We start from the raw sequence: 16621 nt of genomic DNA on the forward strand, positions 1-16621 counted from the left end.
CTGCAATTACATTTTTCTTTTAGAGCAAATCTCTACTTTATTGCCAGATTAGTTTCCCTTCCACTTCTCCTTCCCCTTCTCTCTTTTATTTCAATGACAGAGTGGTCTGCAGCATGGCCGTGAGTGAGGTCGCAGTATGCACTCTCTCTGGGGGCTGGGGGGCTCCTGTAAGCACAGGCAAAGCTCCCCACTCTTGGGTGACAGGCAGCTGCACTGTCCCTTTCATGATTCATTCTGTCAGCATATGGTCACATAACACGGACAATATTCTGAGAGCCTTTGCCTGTGATGGCGTCTTTTAGACCAGATGAGCTGACCCTAGACAGAAGACAAGTTGGACAGAAGCGTTCCAGTCAGCTGTTTGCTTTTCTACTGATATTTCTGCCTTCCCTTCCATGTGACTGTACCTCAGCCACTCATGATACAATTTATTAGCACTCTGGCAAATTGCTGGTATGAATTAATATTGTTGAAGTTACATTCTTGTACAGACGTTGATGAAATTTACGGCAAAGACTGTCTGGTCTATTCCAAGTAAGGGATCCGTATCATGAGTCATGTTAAAATCTCCTTTACTTAAATAAAAGTTTTTTTAAAAAAATCTTAATTACAGTTTAATTACACTTGCTAACTTATGTGGAAACAGAAATGCAAAGATAAGCAAAATAAATCCTCTAAGACAAAAAAGTGATGCATTGACTTTTAAAGCTGCAAGAGTGGAAACACAAGGATATAAAGGAGCTCTGAATACAGCCAGGCACTGCAGGTGCTGGAGTGATGGATGTCAAAGCACAGAAATTTTAAGCTCTTCAGGAAGAGAATCTCACCTTCCAGAATCTTGCCTTCGCTTTGCAGTGTTTCTTACTGTAGGTTTGCTGTATTTTGTAGCTGTGGCAAGACGGTGAAAGTGAATCCAGTATGGAAGAAAGATTTACTTCTGAACGTGCTGCAGTAGATCACAGTTCTATTTAAAGTTCTGTTGCTTGCCATGCACAATAAAGTGGTTGTTTAAAAATGGGATGCTCGTAGTTAGTCTACGCTTGGATTTTTCACATCTGCTCCATGTCACAAAGGCACTCTACCCCTGGTTACACCTGAGTATCCCCATTGAAATCACTGTGACAGTCACATGTGTGTAATTGAGAGTAGAATTTGGCCCCCTGTGTTGAAGTTGCTCCTTTGAAAGCTGTTCCACCTCTTTTGGCTTAATCCTGCCCCATTAGGGGAATGTAATCCCACTCTTGTATAAGTGTAATGTGACTCGAGTTGCAGCCTGATAACTGGAGGGGGGAACCCAGAGGCAGTGTAGCTTAAATTCAAAGCCTCATTATACGTCTCTCCTGTGGAAATTACATGAACAGTTGAGTCAGATAAAGAGCACATTCTCATTTTTTCTCTCACATATCCCTTTCATGCTCTTGCAAATCCAGCAGAGGGACTGAACATCAGTTCACTGTACACACTTTCTTTCTCATGCACTTTAAATACTTTTTTGATTTTAGAAATTAAGTGTAATTTTAGGAAAAAAGATAAGATCTTCAAAAGTGGAGCAAGAATACCAAAGGAAAAAAAAACCTGAATAATTCCTTGTGCTCACCAACAGAGAGGGACTGGTGGGGGATGTGAAACTGAAGGACAACCTTGGCTGCAGTGACCATGACATGGTGGAGTTCAAGATCCATGGGGCAGCGAGGAAAATACAAGGCAAGCTCTCTGCCCTAGACTTCAGGAAGGCGGACTTTGGCCTCTTCAGGGACCTGATGGGCCAAGTGCCATGGGAGGCGGCCCTGGAGGGAAGAGGGGCCCAGGAAAGTTGGTCCACATTCAAGGAGCACCTTCTCCAAACTCAGCAGAGGTGCATCCCGATGAAGAACAAGTTGGGCAAAAAAGGCCAGGAGGCCCGCGTGGATGAGCAAGGAGCTCCTGGACCAACTGAAAATGAAGAGGAAAGCCTATAGAGGGTGGAAGCGGAGGCAGGGAGCCTGGGAGGACTACAAAGAGGCTGTGAGAGTGGCCAGGGATCGGGTGAGGAAGGCTAAAGCCCTGACAGAATTGAATCTGGCCAGGGATATAAAAAGCAACAAGAAAAGCTTCTATAGGTATGCAGGGGACAAAAGAAAGTCCAAGGAAAATGTAGGCCCCCTCCGGAAGGAAACCGGTGTCCTGGTTACCTGGGACATGGAGAAGGCTGAGGTACTCAATGACTTTTTTGCCTCAGTCTTCACAGATAAGGGCTGTTGTCCTGCCACCCAAGCTGTAGAAGCCACAAGCAGGGACTGCGAGGATGAAGAACCGCCCACTGTACTTGAAGAACTGGTTCGGGAACATCTGAGGAACTTGAAGGTGCACAAGTCCATGGGGCCTGATGAGATCCATCAGCAGGTTCTGAGGGAACTGGCAGATGAAGCTGCCAAGCCACTGGCCATCATATTTGAGAAGTTGTGGCGGTCTGGTGAGGTCCCCGATGACTGGAAGAGAGGGAACATAACCCCAATTTTTAAAAGGGGAATAAGGAGGACCCGGGCTACTACAGGCCGGTCAGCCTCACCTCTGTGCCTGGCAAGGTCATGGAGCAGATTCTTCTGGAAACCATGCTAAGGCACATGGAGAGCAAGGAGGTGGTTGGTGATAGCCAACATGGCTTCACTAAGGGCAGATTGTGCCTGACCAATTTGGTGGCCTTCTATGATGGGGTGACAGCATTGGTGGACAAGGGACGAGCAACAGATATCATCTACCTGGACTTGTGCAAAGCTTTTGACACTGTCTCGCACAACATCCTTCTCTCTAAACTGCAGAGGCATGGGTTTGATGGACGGACAACTTGGTGGATAAGGAGTTGGCTGGATGGCCACGCTCAGAGAGTGGTGGTCAACAGCTCGATGTCCAAGTGGAGACCGGTCACAAGTGGCAACCCTCAGGGGTCCGTGTTGGGCCCGGCCCTGTTCAACATCTTTGTTGGTGACATGGACAGTGGAACAGAGTGCACCCTCAGCAAGTTCGCCAATGACACCAAGCTGTGTGGTGCCGTCGACAGGCTGGAAGGGAGGGATGCCATCCAGAGGGACCTTGACAGGCTGGAGAGGTGGGCCCGTGCCAACCTCATGAAGTTCAACGAGGCCAAGTGCAAGGTCCTGCACCTGGGTCACAGCAATCCCAGGCACAAATACAGGCTGGGCGGAGAATGGATCTAGAGCAGCCCTCAGGAGAAGGACTTGGGAGTGCTGGTCGACGAGAAGCTCAACATGAGCTGGTAATGTGCCCTTGCGGCCCAGAAGGCCAACCACATCCTGGGCTGCATCAAGAGGAGCATGGCCAGCAGGTTGAGGGAGGTGATTCTCCCCCTCTACTCTGCCCTGGTGAGACCCCACCTGGAGTACTGTGTCCAGTTCTGGAGTCCCCAACACAAGAAGGACATGGACCAATTGGAGAAGGTCCAGAGGAGGGCCACAAAGATGATAAGAGGGCTGGGGCACCTTTACTATGAGGACAGGCTGAGAGAGTTGGGGTTGTTCAGCCTGGAGAAGAGGAGGTTCTGGTGAGACCTGATAGCGGTCTTCCAGTACCTCAAGGGGGCCTACAAGAAAGATGGGGAAAGGCTGTTCAGTAGGGCCTGTTGTGATAGGACGAGGGGTAATGGTTTTAAAATAGAGGCAGGTAGATTTAGATTGGATATTAGGAAAAAATTTTTTACAATGTGAGTTGTAGAACACTGGAACAGGTTTCCCAGAGAGGTGGTGGAAGCCCCATCCCTGGAAACATTCAAGGCCAGGCTGGATGAGGCTCTGAGCAACCTGATCTAGTCAGGGATGTCCCTGCTTCTTGGAGGGGGGTTGGACTAGATGACCTTTGAAGGTTCCTTCCAACTCTAACCATTCTATGATTCTATGATTCAAAATTCATTAAAAGTTTGGAAGGGACCTCTGGAGATCATCTGGTCCAACCTTCTGTTGAAAGCAGAGCTTTAGATCAGAATTTCCAGGGCTCTGTTAAGCCATGTCTTCAATACTTCAGGCAAGTGAGTTTCCACCACTTCCTTGGGCAGTCTACTCCAACGTTTAATTGTTCTCACAGTAAGGAATATTTCTTTTATATCCAGAAAGACCTTCTTCCAAAGCAACCTGTTCCCATTGTCTTGTCACCATGCTCCCTTGTAAAGAGAGTACCTCCATCTTCTCTATAAATATACTTAGGGTATTGGTGGACTGTGATTAAGTTCTCCCTGAACCTTCTGTCCTCTAGGTTGAACAAATTAAATTCCACTAGCATTTCTTCATGTGTCAAGTTCTCTAATTCTCTAACCATCTTCATAGCCCTCCACTGGACTCTCAATTTTTTCAGTATCTCTCCTGAATTTGAGGATGAAAGTTGAACAGTTTTCCAGTGTGCTGAGTGGAATGGAATAATCATACCCCTTGATCTGGTGATTCTCTTGCTGAGGCACCACAGGACACTGCTGGCCTTCGCTGCTGCCAAGTCCACAGTGGCTCTAGGGCAGGTTGCTGTCTCTGGCTAATGTATGTACCAATTTTCTAGTCCTCTTTTCTATGTTTTTGCAAAATTGCCCATCATGTAAACTGTGTTTGCCATACCAAACATGACATCAGATTTTAACTCAGTTGAGATTTACACCTAATCAAGTATTTGAATCCAGTGGAGAAAATGAATTTGCTTTGTTCAACCTTGCTTAAACTAACATTATTGAAAAATATAGATAAAAAGAATGTTTAAATAACTTGTAAGGGATTTAATTTTCATGTGATTTAGATGCCTTAGTCATTTCAGTACTGAATGACGACCAGAATTACAACTAGATCAGTGAATATGAGTTCACACTGTCTGCTTCAGGCTATGAAAACAGAATGAAAACTGCATCATGATGGATGAGTTTTCTTATGCACCTGCTTTTTGCAACTGAACATTAAATTTCACCATTTATTTTTGTATACAGATTGTTTACAAGCAAATAATATGACAGAATATTTAATGCAAAATACACCTGGGCTTAGAACTGGAAAATCTTTTTAAAGTGGCAGTGACCCTATAATTAGAGTTGAATACACCAAAGAATAGGTATCAGCATAAAAGTATGAATATGCATAAGATTGAAGAAAAAGTTAAACATTCCCTTATGATGAGAATGTGTAATGGAGAACAGGACTTGCGTGGTTCAGAGGCAGGAACTCAAGATCTCACCCCACCTTCCTTCCACTTACTTTTCCCAGTTGACTCCCTTACAAAAAACATTTTATTCATGAATCAGAGGTGGTTGGGCACAATGCCAGTTATTTCATTTATTTCTCTTCCATTTGCTACAGAAATTGCCCTTACCTGCTATAACCCACCAAGCAGTTTAGGCTCAGGGGAGAACTTTTGAGGTCGTCTTCTTGTTCTTTTTTTTTTTTTTTTACTAAATCTTATTGGATCAGTTTCTGAACGAGGTGAGAATGGAAAATCAGGAAACTTTTGTTATACTTTTGTCATGCTTTTTTTCTTCCTGAGTCTAAGGTGAATTAAAGATAAACATATTTGTGAGAAAAGTGAACCAATCAACAATCCCTTTTAGAAAAGTACATTAAGATTATTTGCTGGTTTTGTTTTTGCACTGTAGAAAGTGTTTTTTAAAGAGTTTACTATTATTAGGTCAAGTGATTATTTGCTTTCCCCTCTTTGTTTTGTTTTTTGTTTGTTTTTTTTTTTAAAGCATTTACATCATTACACAAATCATCATAAAGAACTTATGTAAAAGTGAGGTTATGACAGGTAATCATAGCAAAGAATCAAGCTGTGAAATAAAAGCAACTTCTGCATTTGAATAAATTTGGAGGTATTTCTTCCTTTGGTTTCCTTGGTTCCTCTGTTTAGTTTTTCTTAAGAGAATGGACTCCCTGACTATCTTACCTGACTAATTTTTTAAAGGAGGAATTTATCTGTGAGATTTGTTCTAAGTGTTACATTTAACCCTTGTACAAGGCCAAAGCCAGGTAGGTTTTGTGATGTTCCTTTGCTTGAAATGGAATTTCACTCAAGGCATCAGCGGCTGTGTATGAAGGACAGCACCTCAGTGCTGGCATAGAGGGTCAGCAAAATGACCTGAGCCCTGGGCTGGAGAATCCACTCTTTGTATTAGATTTACCCTGACCCAGTTATACCACTGGAGATCTTTTCAATCTCTCTGCAGAATGTGCTAACCTTATCTTGAAGACCAGCATGTTTACCATTACCTGATGATCAAAGAACTGTCAGCCCAATTTTAATATTTTGTCAGTTTAAAATGCTGTTAGTGAGGATAATAAAATGCAGCATTTAAGTGAATGGAAGTTTTAGGAACTTTAGGGGTGGAGTTTCACTAATCTTACAGTGATATCATATCTTGCAAGATTCAAAGTTTTTTCTTAAACCTCCAGCTGCTTTATACGATTTACCTAGAGTATTTATCATTCAACAGTTAATTAGTTGAGCAAAAAGTCATAAAAGCTTTCAGTATCTAGTACTTATGGACATAGGAAAAACCAAACCAAAACAACGCGTGATAGGGACATTGCCTAACGATTTAGAAACCAGAAGGAGAAAACAAAGAAACTAATTACTCACTAAAAAAATGCTGGTGATTTTTAATGGTAAGTCAAGACTTGAGACGCTTAGACTCAGGCTTTCTGAAGGTCTGGATTTGGATTAGGTTAAACATTAATTGTATCCTGGATTAAACTTCAGATAAATGCACTCCAGAACTTGATATTTTGCATATCTGAGTTCTTGGGTAATGTCAACGTATACAGAACACCCTACTTGTTCTGTTATGGGCAGGTTGTATCAGTTTTCTCTCCTTCTTTGTTTTGTTCTTCACAAAACTCCCATTAGCAAATACTGTTTGTAGCTAAAAAAAAGGAAATTTGTAAAAAAAAAATTAAACTCCCCCCCCCCCCCAAATGTAACAGAACTGATAGAACTCCTTGTGTGTTTCTTTATGCAAGTAATGGCATAACTAAAGACTTCAGTTTTGGGAATCTTACACATTCCAGGGAAAAATCCTAGAACCAAGAAGCACAGAGGAAAGCGTAGCTGTATGTAACTTTAAAAGTCCAATGAGGTTGTGAAGCATCACAAGAGAGATGAAAATAAAGAACTCTGCCACTGACTCTCAAAAAAGAATTTTTTTTTTTTTTTTTTTTGAAATGGCAAACAGCCCTCTCTCTTCTGATTGCTCTACTGTGTCGGCAGGCAGGAGACAGTCCTTAGAGCATTCATTGTCTCCCACTGTTCACATCTATGTTCTGAACAGTAGGAAACTCACTCATTTCCAATGCACACTTTATGGTAAAAAGAGGATTTTGCTCCATTTTTGTATTCTCACTCACATAATTTCCTTTCTTATGATTTGAAAAATGTCTAAGCAAATGTTGGCAAAGGGATGTTAGTTTTTGTAGCACAGACAAAAAGAGAGCAGTTTAGATGGAAATCATTGTAGCTCTTCAGCTCACTTCCCTCCTATTATGAAACACGAAGATGGAAAAAAATCTTCAGCAATGATGGAACACAAAATAACCAAAGGAGTTGAAGAGGTGTGTGCACAATATCAGCATGCCTGATGGTTCAGCTCACCAAATTAACCGCTATATTATGTATGAATTATCAGCACAGCAAGCAAAATGAACTGCCTATTACTCTCTCATGATGTCTGAATTTTAAAACAGGGGAAGGTTAGATTCATTTAGAATAAACTGTCAGATTCTACACTGAATGGTTATTCCTTCGTTATGGCAGAAATCCACGGCTCTACAGCTGCCGTGCTGCTTAGAGTAATACCCACATGGGGAAATAACTACCCATTTTTTAATAGTACAAGGGCAATATTTTGTTTGGGCTCTGTCCTCTTATATGGCCATATTGCCTCTAGCCTGTGACTAGAGGCATATCTGTTTTGTGAGAGATACCTCTATTTAGTTATGTGGTGGTCACAACAACAGTCATTTGACAGAAGTATATGCAAACCATCGGGAGCAAAACCAAAAGAGGGTGGGCATCCAGGACATGCTTTCAAAGAAGGGACCAAGGGGAGAACCACAGTCTGGATAAACTGGTCAGATTCCGTCCACAAGTCAGAAGTTCAACCACTCTGATATTGTCATTGGATAAGCAGTTTTCTTTTTAAAATCAGTAAATTCAAGTACAATTTGTCTCTTTTTTTTTTTTTGAAAAAGAAAAAAAAAAAAGAAAGAGGAAGCTTATTTTGGGGCCTTTTAATTTTAAAATTTTCTTTCCTATCCTCTCCTTTTCCTTCCATGGTTTTGTGAGTCTACTTTTAAAAAAAAAATCCCCTCATGTAAAAATTTTTAATTTTTCAACCCAGAATCTACTCCTAGGTCAATCTAAGCACAAAACGAACAGTCATTCAACAATTATGGTGACACTGAAGTGTAATGGTTGTGCCTCAAAGCTAGTAAAATCAGCCTTGAGGTTAGTAAAAGTTACATCTCTGAGCCACTGTTTCAGGCTATCTTCAGGCTCAGGTGAGCATTACTTCCAACAAAGAATGGATTACCTCTGCAGTCAAAAGAGCTAGAGGCCATTAGATTTTAGTGAGTCCGAAAGATGGAAAAGCAACAGTAGTATATTATGCAAGTCAGCTGCAGCATATGCATGTTAACATACTTGCTTAAGAGCTTATAGAGGTCTTTGGTTCATATAGGAATAGAAAAAGCCCAGAAGACTGCAGTACTCTGGAGTATCAGTACGGATGTGGAAGACAGTGAATTCAGCTGGCTGAGATTTCAGTTCATACTGAAGCCTCCTGGAGCCCAGTGTAACATTTCTTTTTATTTTTGTTATAACACTTTCACAATTTGCAGTGGAAGTAGGAAGCAATTAAGTCAGCTTTAAAAGAATGCAAACCCACAATTAATGATGTGCATATAGCTACAATAGAAACTTACAACTTCTGTGATTAACAAAAATGCTTCTAAACCTGAAGCAATTTTCATCAAGCTGATCTCATTCAAATTAAATTAAGCAATATCTCAAAACAAGGTTCACAGCTGGATATGGCTGTGGCTTGAGAACAAAGCTATAAGATTGAGGGGAGAAAGAAATGTGCAACAAGTGCTGGTTGATAATAATGATTCTAGTTATTAGAATAAGTTGGTATGCTGTTTTCTCTTTTGGAGGTAACTATAGGCATAGAGACTCAGGGGGAAAGCTCCCTTATATCCATCAGTTTTGCGGGAGGATGGAGACACGTCTGGGTTCATATTTTATTAAACACTATGCCACCTTGCTTGTATGTAATAGACATATAATAAGTTATAACAATCAAACCAGTTCTCACTGAACTGGTCTCAACTACTCTAACAGAAAATAAAAGGAAAATGATAAAAAGCTATCAATACTGAAAAACTCAGGAGCCCTCCCTAAATAAAGACACTTGTAACCACAGGAAGGAACATGTACAAATAAGACTGGAAGAGCCCAGTGATCAGATCTTCTTGATCACAGAAAAAAAAGCAAATTAAATATAAAAAGAAATCTGACCTGTATGCTTAAGCGTTGTCTACATAAGAAGGACCTGCAGTGCCACAGGATTGTGATGACTCTAGACTCACACTCTCCCTTATTCTGTTATAGATGGTCATATGGAAAGAATTAAACTTTCTTGTTTCCCCAAACACCTATACCTATAAAGCTGCCTTTTCCATCTAGATATTCCTCTAAAGATAAGACAAACTCAGATATTGAAGATGGACTGATATGTAAAATTTTAGAGACTCAGAATCCAGTCCTACAATACCATACTATAACACTATATATACACACCCAAACTAGCTCCCAAATGAAGAGCACTTGCAGATTTTTCAGGCCAAATTCTCTGTGCTGTCTGTTAAGCTTTCCTCTAGGGAGCCCCAGATGCTTGAGCTCAATACAGAAATGAAGAGGCTTACCAGGTACCCAGCACAAGGGAATCGTTGGCAGTGATTCAAGGGTAAACTAAGAAACACCCAGAAAACAGCAGAAAGTAATTGCGAAATATGAATAAATAGTTCACAAACAAATGAACAGCCTGTCTTGAGCATAAATAATCTGAAAGTTCCTACCTGTAGACTCTATTTCTTAAAATTAAATTCCTCCCTCCCATGAAATGTCTGTGTTTACAGCCTTTTATTTTTACACAGTCAGGATATGCAGCTGATAGGCCATTGTGAAAGGCTGTGTACATACCACACCTATTACCTCGTCTTGATGTCTGCCTGCACTGCTGAGAACCGTCTGGGGAATATAGTGATGAAGAGGAAGAAGCAGACCTTGTTTCCTTGCTTTGAGTAGCCTACAGAGGCCACAAAAGAAATATAAGTAATGAGAACTGGCTAATGCACAGGGGACTGCTTAAAGGCTTAAAAAAAAAAGGGACGGAATAATAAATTTTGTATGAAAACCAACATTCTTAGCATCATTATTGTATTTTTATGCTTTTACTAAGATTATTCCAGAGCAAGGCTGAATGCGGGTAAGGGTTTTGTAAGGCTTTCCTGGATCCTGGAGGATTCCACACTCAGCACTCATCAAATTGATGAGTACCTTCTGATGAAACCTTGGTTCATCAAATCAAGGTTTCAGACTTGAAAAATAATAATGAAGAGCTTGAGTGGTTCCATTTCTGTTCTATACAGTATGTGAATACCTCTCTGTTTGTGGTTAGAGATGAGGTGAGCCCTGCGGTCTGGCAGCTCCCCACAAATCATCTCTCCTTTTCTCAGGCATCACTTGGATCTAGGCATCATTGAAAGCACCAGAGTTTCATTGTCTTCTGCAGTACAGTACTATGAAATACGATGTTTCCCACAGTTCTGGGTCAAGTCTGCCCAGATCCTGTGGGAAGCTGTTGGGGAAGCCATTGCTGACATTCCCATGGTGATCTTGGGAAGGGTGGCCCAGTCATGTTTTAATGCCCCCTCCCTAAGCAGGTTTCAGCTTTACTGTCCACATTTCGATGCTGCGTAAATTGGTTGTTACAAGTCTGAACTCATAAAAAGAAAAAGCATGAATATTCTGGCTGTTAAGAAAATGAAAGAAGACATGCAGCCCCTCATAGTAAAGGTCTCTTATTTAGTTTCACAGAATATAATTATGTTTTTACAACCCATTTACTGGACACAGAGAACTGAAAAAAAAAAACCCAAAGAGCTTTAGAACACCCAAGAGGCAATGATCAGTTTGATGAAGGAATCTGGTCATTTGGATTTTGTTTTGTCTTGTTAAGCTTTAAAGAAGGATGACCCTATACTTTACTAAAGACACATTAGAATGTTTCCAGAGCCCTTGAATTTTCAAAACTGTTGGGTTTGTGGTAGCTTCTTGTGCTGCACTGCCATGGCTGCTAGCACTGATAATACATTTTAACAGGTTTTTCAAAAGAAGAGGTCTGTGTGCAAGAAAACAGACCTCTATGGATTTTGTGTCCAGTGGACTACAGGATTGTATTAAGATTCTCTACCTTACATATACAGTAAATATGGGAATATGTATCTTTTATTCAGAATAAACATTTTAAAACTATTTTACTTAAAAATAAAATAAATTTAACTTTCTGCAAATTGAAAAATGCTATTTTGGCTCCTCAGAGTCTGGTGTTACCTCTTTTAGCATGTTTACATTTCTGGCAAGTATGATTTTATTGGCTGAACTGAGGCGTTAAAGTATGATGGACCAGAGCTGGTCTAGGTGTGTATTCAGAGAGAGAGAGAAGTTGCATATTTTTCCTTGGAGTCTGGCTTCTTCTTGCCTGCTCTTGTGAACATTTGATGTCTTTGGTTTAATTCGTAGCCACCCACTCCAGAGACAACGAAGCCTGTGGAGATCAGTCATGAAGGACCTGCTCTCACGGTATGTTTTAAGAGAAGTTTTGCTAATGGAAGACATGAGGGTGTGGAATAAACTGTGATGCCTTCAAATTGATCCCGCTGGGTACCAGTTTAGGGACAAGTTTGACTCATTTCCTAGTGAATGCACTCTACAGGAAACCGAGAGTGACCACAGCTAATTGCACCGATGGTTGTTAGACAAAGGGGGACCCAAGGAAAAGCACCGACTCCCGGACAGTGATACAAAGCTGCTGGGCTCCGCGTACAGGCGGGTAAATGGTAGAAAGCAGCGAAGGTCACGCGAGAAGCCGGAGGGTGCGCGCCCCCAGGGCCGCCCCCGCGGGCTCGGAGCCGCCGCCGCAGTGCGCTCCGCGCCCAGCAGGGGGCGCTCCGCCAGCTGCGGGACGCGGGGCAGCGGCTGGGCAGTGCCGCTGGGCTCCGCAGGGCGCGGGCCGGGGCGTTGTGGCTCGGCTTGAAACAGCGGCTCTTCGGCAAACGCTTGCGTTGTACGGGTCAGCTTCTGATAACGGTGGTTACAGGTGAAGAAGCAAGGACAGCGGGCCAAAAGACTTCCCAAAGCCCAAGTACTGCTGACATTATTAAAACTAGTTCCTGTGTCTTTTTCACGATAAATCTTTGTTCAGGATTTTTCTTGTGTTAACCACAGTTTGAAGTACCAATATTATGTTAAAAGAATTTTTATCTTACTGTGTGCTGTGTATTTAAAATGCATTACTAAAAAGATGGAGGGTATTCAATGTCAAAAATCACCTGCAGGCACTTGAAATCCTTATATTTCAAAACTCACAAGTTACTACGAATTTTCTTTCAATTACTTTTGCATAGAATGCTGGATATTACTTCTAGTTTGGGTTTTGAAACATCAACTTTTTTTTTTTTTTTTTCTTTTCTGTTGGTGCAAAGCCAGCATTGTAGAAAGGATGCAAACTGGCAACAAGCCTGAATACCAGTAGGAAGACATTGTCTGTGCTGGATTTTTATTCTTAAATACTACCTCAAAAGCTGTGTATAATGATTATTGCAATGATCTTGAAAATATCAATCAGAAAAGGAGCTAGTAATTACTAAGCCTGCAGCAGAACATGAACTAATTAGAGTTAACTGCAGATTTTGTGGGTATGTTTGTGTAATTGATAAAAACACTTTTCAGTGACTTGCCTGGCATGAAGAAAAGCCGCTTGTTTCTGTTAATAAGCTCCTTAATGGAATACAGAAAGAAAGAGAAAAAAAAAATGAACAGGACCAATTAGTTGTTTACATTTTGGAATCTATACCTAACGTTGACTTATTTTTATGAGCAGAATACTTTCAGATGCATGCAGCTGTCTTGGAATATAAGTGTTGCTTTCACATTGGCCAGGATTAAGATGAAATCATTTCTGAATGGGTGATTATGCATTATCCCCCCAAATCTATACTTTCTCTACAATGTTTTCTACTGTTATGTAGAACAATATATGTAGTTTTCAAGCTAGATTATACTTTTTGCTTGACATTTCATTAGAAATACTTCCAGTTTTGGTGGTAAAATTATTATCCCAATCACATCAACACTTTACCTTGCTCTTGGATTGTATATTTGGTGACATGTATGCAGACTCACACAAAACTTGCCTGTAGTTAGAAATGTGGAAAGGAAGGGTGATCCAGGTTGTTCTCTGCAGTGCATGCTCTGCAAGACTAAAAGAAGGAAAACACAGTAAGGCTTAATTTTGTTTCTGCAGGCAACAGGTGTTACTCCAACTCTGAAAGTGCACAAAGAACAGATGTGCAGAATAAGAACGTGTCATTTTTACATCACCTCCTTCTCAGAAATGAACAGCACTTTAAGAATATTTAAAGATCTGCTGGTAGGAGAGTATCCCGGATCCTCCATACCCTCTGGTTGTTTTGGACACAATATTAAACATAACACCCAGTAAATGTCCTGTAACATCAAAAGAGTGACATGAATTCTTTTTGGCTCACTTTCTGACATCATGCTAGAAGACAGTGCCAAAAGTGCAGGTGATGTGTAAGTCCATGTAAGTTAAATTTGCTTGAGTTTACTCAGACTCTCTTTCTCTTTTCTAGTCCCAGTGGGCCAAAGGCACAGATGAATTTTAAATGAGGAGATATAAATAGAAAACTGGCAGCGGGCAGTGAGTCCTTGTGCATGTTGGTTAAAGAGAGTACGCGCAGAATGTCCAGAACTGAGAAGTAGAGAAGGTCCAGACTGATGCAGGGGTCACAACTTGGATAAGCTTAGGTTTCTGGAGATACCTGCTCAGCATCTGTATAAATGAAACATTGTCATTTCTCACTATGATATTTTCTTTTTTGTCCTGCACACACTTTCTATTTCTCTCCTAATTCAACCATCTGAATCTCTGTTCATTTTTTCTTATAGCTGAACATTTCTTCATTTTATTTTTGTCAATAAAACTTGCAATCATTCAATTGAATTTTAGGCTCTTAACTGAAGCTCTTGATTTAGGACCTACCTAACTGTAGAATCCTATATTGTCAAAGGAATATCTTTGGAGGTATAGTTTTGTATACATTGACTATGAAAAGAGCATGGGATGGGAAGGCTTCTAATCTCAGTGTCTCAAATAAGCATCTGAAATTATGGATATGATCACGAAGGGTGAGAAAATCCCCTTTTTCCCCCTAACTGATCAATTATCAGAGATGTTTGATAACCCGTTGCTCTAACATAAGTGTTGCTGTGCTAATAACCAGCGCTGCACTCTGAGCAGAGCTGTTTGCAGAGACACCTAACTATGCTGATCAGGAACTCTAGTGCTTACTTTGGTCTCTAAGCAAACATATCACCAAATTTTGACGAACATGTTCAAATTTTGGGAAAAACTACTCAACATGTAGTACCCTTCAACTCTATTAACTTATTTAGATTTTTGTTCTTCCTAGGCTCCTTAAAATGCTTCATAACTTACATTGGGATGAGTTACACATCTGCAAACAGCTCTGGCTAATTCACCATCTCTTTGATGATGTTAAATAGAGCCTGCTTGAACAAGTTACATTTTGCATCTGAATTATAAAATGACATGAATAGAGTTTCCATTAAAACTTAATACCAATTATTTCTGTCTGATTTAACTTGGAATCTTTACTAACTCTGGTGGTCTGTTCTAGGTATTACTTCTTTCAGTGTTGGCATTACAATGTCAATAATTTGCTCAGTACTGGTCAGGGCAAGTTTTAAAAATGAAGGCATAAATGCTACTTAGGACACCTACTTTCTTATTAAGCCTGCAGCAGTTCCAGCTAGCAAAATAAATTATGCCAGCTGAGGAACTAGCCCTTAAAGACTTAAGATCTGATGAATACAAAAGAGATCCAGGAACCTTTAGTGGAAAAGCAGTGCAAGAAGCAGGCATTACGTCTGCATGCTTTTTTTGGTCTGTTTGTATTTGCGTAACTCCCTTGGGAGGCAAGCAAGTATTTTTTCAGTTTTAGGGATGCCAGCATTTTCAGACTGAATACAAAAATTTAAATATTCAAATCCATATACAAGCACTTGAAGAAATATTTTACACTTCAGGGGCACTCACAGTTTTTAGTAAAACCACATGGAGTTCTTAAGAGTTCAGGGAAAATACTCATTATGCATTTATGCACCTCTCTAGATATTCTGCTGCTACTCAAAGGTTTCAAAGACAATTTTAAATTAAAACCTTGCCATTTGAGAAAAAGTTTCTCATTTTTGATGAATGATGAAAACTTTTTAGTCTCTGCTTGTTTATTATTTCATACTTTCAGGCTTTCACTTGCTTTAGATACACCTGGCATCTAAATTTTATTTATATCTATTCATTTTACCTATCTCTTTAAACACTTTTCAATCAGCATACACTTCCTCTGAAAGAATATTGTGTTCAGATTCTTTTAAATCAATTATATGCCAAATCCTGTTTGCCTTACTTATGCAAGTATTCCTGCAGAAATCAATTGGACTAGTTGTATGAGAAAAGCAAGCAGTTCTTGCCTTTATTTGGTAAAGCAACAGACTTGAACAAAAGCAGTACTGTACCTGCTATGGGCAGCCAGAAACAATGACGAGCTCCTTGATAAGATTAGATGTAATTTTAAATGCAACTGGGACAAAGAATTCCTCCCACCAGCCCCAACTCCTAACTCTCTACAGTAATTCCACTGCAGCAAAGCGGTTGAAGAATTACTGACAAGAGCCAGACTGCCCGGTAAGCACCACCTAACAGACATAGAAACATGATCCACATAATTTTTAAGCTTGGCAGACATTTTGTGCTTCTTTCAAAAAAGAAAAAAAAAAAAAGCAATCTTTTAAACCAGGCACACATAAACTTTATACATTCCTGGTTTTACTGTTGCAGGAAGACCTTAAATTTGAAACATCCTTATAGATACACATTGAAAATACTTCTGTGAACCAGCTACTTCGGGCTGATTATTTAAAAATAAACATATGTTCTGCATTGTCATTGTGTATGAGCAAATTGGTTTAACTTTAAAACAAAAAGGGTCTTTCCAGTCCTGAGCTAATCACTGACCTTTCACTCACAAATTTTATGCCAGCAAAGCTGCAACTGAGTCTGCAACTATGAAATAGGTGCAGGACGACATGCAACACAGATTCCCTGGCTGACTTCCTATTTGTTCTTTGAAGTAATGTATTTGATTAATTGTGTCTTTAACAACCAAGAGAAACCTCCAACGTAATGTCTACTTATATCTTTATTTACAGTCCTGAGATAAGAACT

This window comes from Chlamydotis macqueenii, chromosome Z (assembly GCF_036417535.1).
Source record: "Chlamydotis macqueenii isolate bChlMac1 chromosome Z, bChlMac1.mat, whole genome shotgun sequence".
NCBI lineage: Eukaryota > Metazoa > Chordata > Aves > Otidiformes > Otididae > Chlamydotis > Chlamydotis macqueenii.